The sequence below is a fragment of the Oncorhynchus masou genome, chromosome 22 (genome assembly GCF_036934945.1).
Source record: "Oncorhynchus masou masou isolate Uvic2021 chromosome 22, UVic_Omas_1.1, whole genome shotgun sequence".
Taxonomy (NCBI): domain Eukaryota; kingdom Metazoa; phylum Chordata; class Actinopteri; order Salmoniformes; family Salmonidae; genus Oncorhynchus; species Oncorhynchus masou.
In genome coordinates, this window is record NC_088233.1 from 51,010,728 (window position 1) to 51,017,430 (window position 6,703).

The window sequence follows — 6,703 nt, forward strand, 5'->3', positions numbered from 1 at the left end:
AGCAGTTTGATACTCTGCACTTTAGGTACCTTTAAGACCTTAATAGGTTATTAAAGAGAAATTCACTACAAATCAGTTCTGAGATCTTCCCACGGTCATTTCATAGGCTACACACACACACCACACACACACACACACACACACTTTCTAATGTGAAACAATATACTTATTATTGAGATTGTGGATATATCATGGTTACCTGACCAAACACGAATTTGCATGTTTACACAAGTCCAATGACAATTTTTTCTATGTATAGAAAATGATAAATGAGAATCACATGGTGTGACATGATATCCTGTGACTTCCTCATTCATGTATTCCTCTGCTGACTTGGGCTTATTCAATCCAAGCAGGAAATAATGCTCACATAAGCAACTCTGAGGAACAGGGCATTGTGCTGCGCTATACACTTGGTTAACCAGAAAAAAACAGAAGGCTAGAGTACAGTAGGAACAAAGATAACATTAGCTGTATGCACACAACTACTGCAGTAGAAGTCACAGCATCAGCAAACTAAAAAAACAGCACAAAAAGATAGTTAGTCTCAGCTATGTGGTCATTGGCCATGTGAGGCCGGGCTTTTGTATAATGGACAATCTGATCTGTTTGGAGCTTCTGAAAACACACACTAATTCAAATAATATATTCTAAAATGCTTTATTTCACCAGAGTTCTGAGAAAAGTTGTCCTTGAGGTGACAGTGGCAGTAAAAATAAATTAAGTTAAAAGATAAACAAGGCAAGGTTCCGTAAAAAGATTTACAGTGAAGAACTTGGACTATAAACCCACAAGTCATTGTTGGGAAATAATTTACCCTCAGCTTTTGTAAGACATTTTACCTACCAAGGTCTTGTTTAGACTTGACCTGAAGTGAGTAAAGGGAAAGTTGGAGGAAAGGTATTTCTCCACCTGAATAGTCAGCTAGCTTGGGCTGCTCCGTCAACAACCTCAGGGGGTTTCTGTATGTGCATAACCCTAACCCTAATGTGATGTTGGCAGATGAGTTGCAAAGATAGACCGACATCAACAAAACTACTCCTACAGTAAGTTCAGTTTTAGCAATTCAACCTAAAAGCAAAGGACATTGAGGCTAAAGAGGAGCTTAGAAAAGGAATGTGACTAAAAACATAAGCAACAGTGAAAGTGTGAGGGCTTCAAACCAAGGATCAGTTCCCTACTAGTGTCTCAGAGTAGGGTGTGTGAGCTTGAGGGCAATATAATAGCTTTATACACATCCTCTAATAGGTTAAAAGGCCCAGTGCAGTCAAAAACGTGATTTTACTTTGTTTTATATACACGGAGTGTACCAAACATTAGGAATATGAGATTGAAATCTATGATCCCTTATTGATGTCACTAGTTGAGCTGTCAATTGTAGTAGATGTTCTGTTGAGGAGGCAAGAAAGAGGTTTCGATGTGGACAAGTGGAATATTTTCACAAGGAGTCGTTTAATTGGTTTTCAGAAGAGAAATGGAAGAGAGGAAGAAGAGGTTGAAGAGTGAGGGAGGCAGAGCTCGAGTCTTTATCTGTCTCAGCCTCCAGTATTTATGCTGCAGTAGTTTGTGTCGGGGGGCTAGGGTCAGTTTGTTATATCTGGAGTACTTCTCCTGTCCTATTCGGTGTCCTGTGTGAATCTAAGTGTGCGTTCTCTAATTCTCTCCTTCTCTCTTTCTTTCTCTCTCTCGGAGGACCTGAGCCCTAGGACCATGCCCCAGGACTACCTGACATGATGACTCCTTGCTGTCCCCAGTCCACCTGGCCGTGCTGCTGCTCCAGTTTCAACTGTTCTGCCTTATTATTATTCGACCATGCTGGTCATTTATGAACATTTGAACATCTTGGCCATGTTCTGTTAAAATCTCCACCCGGCACAGCCAGAAGAGGACTGGCCACCCCACATATGCTCTCTCTAATTCTCTCTTTCTTTCTCTCTCTCGGAGGACCTGAGCCCTAGGATCATGCCCCAGGACTACCTGACATGATGACTCCTTGCTGTCCTCAGTCCACCTGACCGTGCTGCTGCTCCAGTTTCAACTGTTCTGCCTTATTATTACTGTGCAGCCGTGTTCATTGATCTGGCCAAGGCTTTCGACTCTGTCACCACATCCTCATCGGCAGACTCGATAGCCTTGGTTTCTCAAATGATTGCCTCGCCTGGTTCACCAACTACTTCTCTGATAGAGTTCAGTGTGTCAAATCAGAGGGTCTGCTGTCCGGACCTCTGGCAGTCTATGGGGGTGCCACAGGGTTCAATTCTTGGGCCGACTCTCTTCTCTGTATACATCAATGAGGTCGCTCTTGCTGCTGGTGAGTCTGATCCACCTCTACGCAGACGACACCATTCTGTATACCTCTGGCCCTTCTTTGGACACTGTGTTAACAACCCTCCAGGCAAGCTTCAATGCCATACAACTCTCCTTCCGTGGCCTCCAATTGCTCTTAAATACAAGTAAAACTAAATGCATGCTCTTCAACCGATCGCTACCCGCACCTGCCCGCCTGTCCAACATCACTACTCTGGACGGCTCTGATTTAGAATACGTGGACAACTACAAATACTTAGGTGTCTGGTTAGACTGTAAACTCTCCTTCCAGACCCATATCAAATATCTCCAATCCAAAGTTAAATCTAGAATTGGCTTCCTATTTCGCAACAAAGCATCCTTCACTCATGCTGCCAAACATACCCTTGTAAAACTGACCATCCTACCAATCCTCGACTTTGGCGATGTCATTTACAAAATAGCCTCCAACACTCTACTCAACAAATTGGATGTAGTCTATCACAGTGCAATCCGTTTTGTCACCAAAGCCCCATATACTACCCACCATTGCGACATGTACGCTCGCGTTGGCTGGCCCTCGCTTCATACTCGTCGCCAAACCCACTGGCTCCATGTCATCTACAAGACCCTGCTAGGTAAAGTCCCCCCTTATCTCAGCTCGCTGGTCTTAAATGTAATGTAAATGTAAGACCATAGCATCTCCCACCTGTAGCACACGCTCCAGCAGTTTTATCTCTCTAGTCACCCCCAAAACCAATTCTTTCTTCGGCCGCCTCTCCTTCCAGTTCTCTGCTGCCAATGACTGGAACGAACTACAAAAAGCACTGAAACTGGAAACACTTATCTCCCTCACTAGCTTTAAGCACCAACTGTCAGAGCAGCTCACAGATTACTGCACCTGTACATAGCCCACCTATATTTTAGCCCAAACAACTACCTCTTTCCCTACTGTATTTAATTGATTTATTTTGCTCCTTTGCACCCTATTATTTTTATTTCTACTTTGCACATTCTTCCATTGCAAATCTACCATTCCAGTGTTTTACTTGCTATATTATATTTACTTTGCCACCACTGCCTTTTTTTGCCTTTACCTCCCTTATCTCACCTCATTTGCTCACATCGTATATAGACTTGTTTATACTGTATTATTGACTGTATGTTTGTTTTACTCCATGTGTAACTGTGTCGTTGTATGTGTCGAACTGCTTTGCTTTATCTTGACCAGGTCGCAATTGTAAATGAGAACTTGTTCTCAACTTGCCTACCTGGTTAAATAAAGGTGAAATAAAATAAATAAATAAAAATTATTATTCCCCGCATTTGACCATGTCATTTATGAACATCTTGGCCAGGTTCTGTTGTAATCTCCACCCGGCACAGCCAGAAGAGGACTGGCCACCCCACATAGCCTGGTTCCTCTCTAGGTTTCTTCCTAGGTTCTGGCCTTTCTAGGGAGTTTCTCCTAGCCACCGTGCTTCTACACCTGCATTGCTTGCTGTTTGGGGTTTTAGGCTGGGTTTCTGTACAGCACTTTGAGATATCAGCTGATGTACGAAGGGCTATATAAATACATTTGATTTGAAGATGGCGGAAAAGAGGGAGGTGTGTCGAAAAAGATTGGTGTCAAGTGCAAACAGAGTGAGGGGTACGCCAGACCGAGTTCTGGAGGTGAAATGGAAGTGAAGTGAGTGAAGTGAGGTGGAAGGTGTGGTGAAAAGCTCGGAGTCCGATCCTGACATCGATGGACATGTTAAAGGAGAATCTCATACAGTAGGAGCGACATTTTTGGAGAAAGTGGATCCATTTGTGGTTTCAGGGTGGGTGGGAAAGGAGTTGGGTGCTGTTGAAATCAGTGAAGGTAACCTGTAGTGGTCTTGTGATATGTTTTTTTTTTCTGCCCAGATGGAGCAGGCGTCACGCAACTTTGGTCAACATCCGTTTCTTGTTTTGCGCTTAGGAATAGGGCACTACTGAAAGGAGTGATTGATTTCTGGTGTAATGTTAATTGTGGAGGTGGAGCAATTGAATTTGAAGATTGGCGTTTGTGACGCCTGCGTTTTGATGCAACGCAGACCCGGTGGTGAAGTAAGAGTCACAGTCAGTCGTTTTGAGTTAGTGTCTTTTACCAATAAAGTCATGTTAGAATATATCAGTTTCTGCTTTTCTGCTGAATCCACAGCAGTGTCTCAGGTGCAACATTTATGAACAGGTTATAGTAGTGTGTAGGAGGGAGATTCCAAGATGTGGGAAGTGTTCAGGACGGCATAGGACAGAGGATCATGTAGTTTCGATGGATAAAGTTGTGTGTGCCAACTGTACGGGGTGTCCATTTTGCTGGGAATCAGAAGTGTCCGGTGCGAAAGAGGCAGGTTGAAGTGGCCAGAGTAGTGCAGAAGTTGTCTTATGCTGAGGCAGTGAAGAAAGTAGAGAATGATGAGTCAAGGGTGAGGGATCCTGAGAGGATCCCTGTGGGTAGTAGATCTGTGCCAGCACAGAGGGATAGGCCAACGAGTGATATATACTTCACTAACGTTGGCTTCTCAGCGTTCATAGCAATGGTTATCAACTGTACTGCAGAAATCACTGAAAATAGATGTTGGCAGCTGCAGAGAAGTACATTTGACTTCAGAAGATTTACAAGGTGTGTTTAGCGGTGGTGTCCCGTCCTCCCAGGCCGTTGGCATGGTGCAGGAACAGATAAAGGCAAAGTAGTGAAATGGGGTAGTGTTTTTGTTTTCACAAAAATGTTTTTGTATCAAAGTATAATGGATTTATATTATATTCCAGTTGGGGGCAGTAATGCAACATATTGGATGCCAACCGCTATTAAACATTGATGTCACCCATTAAATCCACTCCAATCAAAGTCGATGAATGGGAGGAAACAGGTTAAAAACATATTTTTAAGCCTTGAGACATGGATTGTGTATGTGTGCCATTCAGAGGGTAAATGGGCAAGACACGATTTAAGTGCATTTGAACGAGATAAGGTAGTAGGGGCCAGGCACACTGGTGTCAAGAACTGAAACGCTGCTGGGTTTTTCCACACACAACAGTTTCCTGTGTGTTAATCAAGAATGGTCCACCACCCAAAGGACATCCAGCCAATGTGGCACAAATGTGGGAAGCATCGGAGTCAACATGGACCAGCATCCCTGTGGAACGCTTTTGACACCTTGTTGAGTCCATGCCCCGAAGATTTGAGAATGTGTTGAGGACAAAAGTGGGTGCAACTCAATATTAGGAAGGCGTTCCTAATGTTTTGAACACTCAGTGTATATTTTCACAGAGGTTGGAATAATACTGTGAAAATGCCTTTTTAAATGTAAGAGCTGTTTGAAAACTTGGATGGAGCTTTTGGACTGCCTGGAGACATCACCATCTCTGCCAATAACAGCAACTCAGACCACTTTCAGACAGTCCCAGGAAAACGATTGCTTGAGAAATGGTTTTAAATTAAAATGGTCAAAAGCAATCACAGCAAGGTACTTAATTGTTACCCAGAAATTATTTGATGAAGAGTATAATTGGACCTTTAAGACAGAACACGTGGGCCAATGCTTTACCACAGGACCTCGAGAATACAGTAGCCTTTTATTAGTATTGCACATGGAAGGGGCATATAAATAACGGGGAATTTGACGACGACTTTCTTTTCTTCAAACAACTTTATTTCCCATAATTTACGGCAGTTCAAAAAAAACTAACTCTGGTGTCAGCTGCCAACGAGAATGAAACGTCCCCATTAGGTATCATCTGTGTAGCCATTACCGAAAAAAAAATGCTAATCCAAAATAGAGAAATGTATGTTAGAAGTGGGATCGATTAATAGGGTTGTCATAACAAAATTATAATTTATTTGACAGCAGCATTGAGTGTTTGAAATTCGTCGCCTTATATGTAAAAGTACAACGTTGATTTAGTTATATCTGCCTGAACCAATGATCGGTCTCTCCCCTTAAAGTGGCAATACAACGATGGAAGAAACGTGTGTGTATTGGCCTATGGTTTACATAAACAGATATAGAAGAAACTTCTCTCGGTATATTGTATGCTCTAAAATAAAATGCATCCCAACACGTTAGAAGAAGCATTTGAATTGCACTATAGAAGGGTTAGCTCACGTCAAACGATGCGCACGCTTCAAATGGGGCTTGTGGAGAATCGTAGGTGGCTCGTTTCAACTTGTTCTTGATACCATGTCTTGAGGTATTTTGATGTTGCGTATATGCTAGATAGCTAACCAACAACTAACGATGGATTTGAGTGCTCATCGTGCAAATGTATTCGTTTTCAATAAACATTGAAGACAAAAATAAAGTTTACATGTCAACAATCTAAACCAACCCCATCTGTTTTGCACCATAGCTGCGCACGCGTCATTTTGTTGCTAAACAATCAGTCTCTAGCA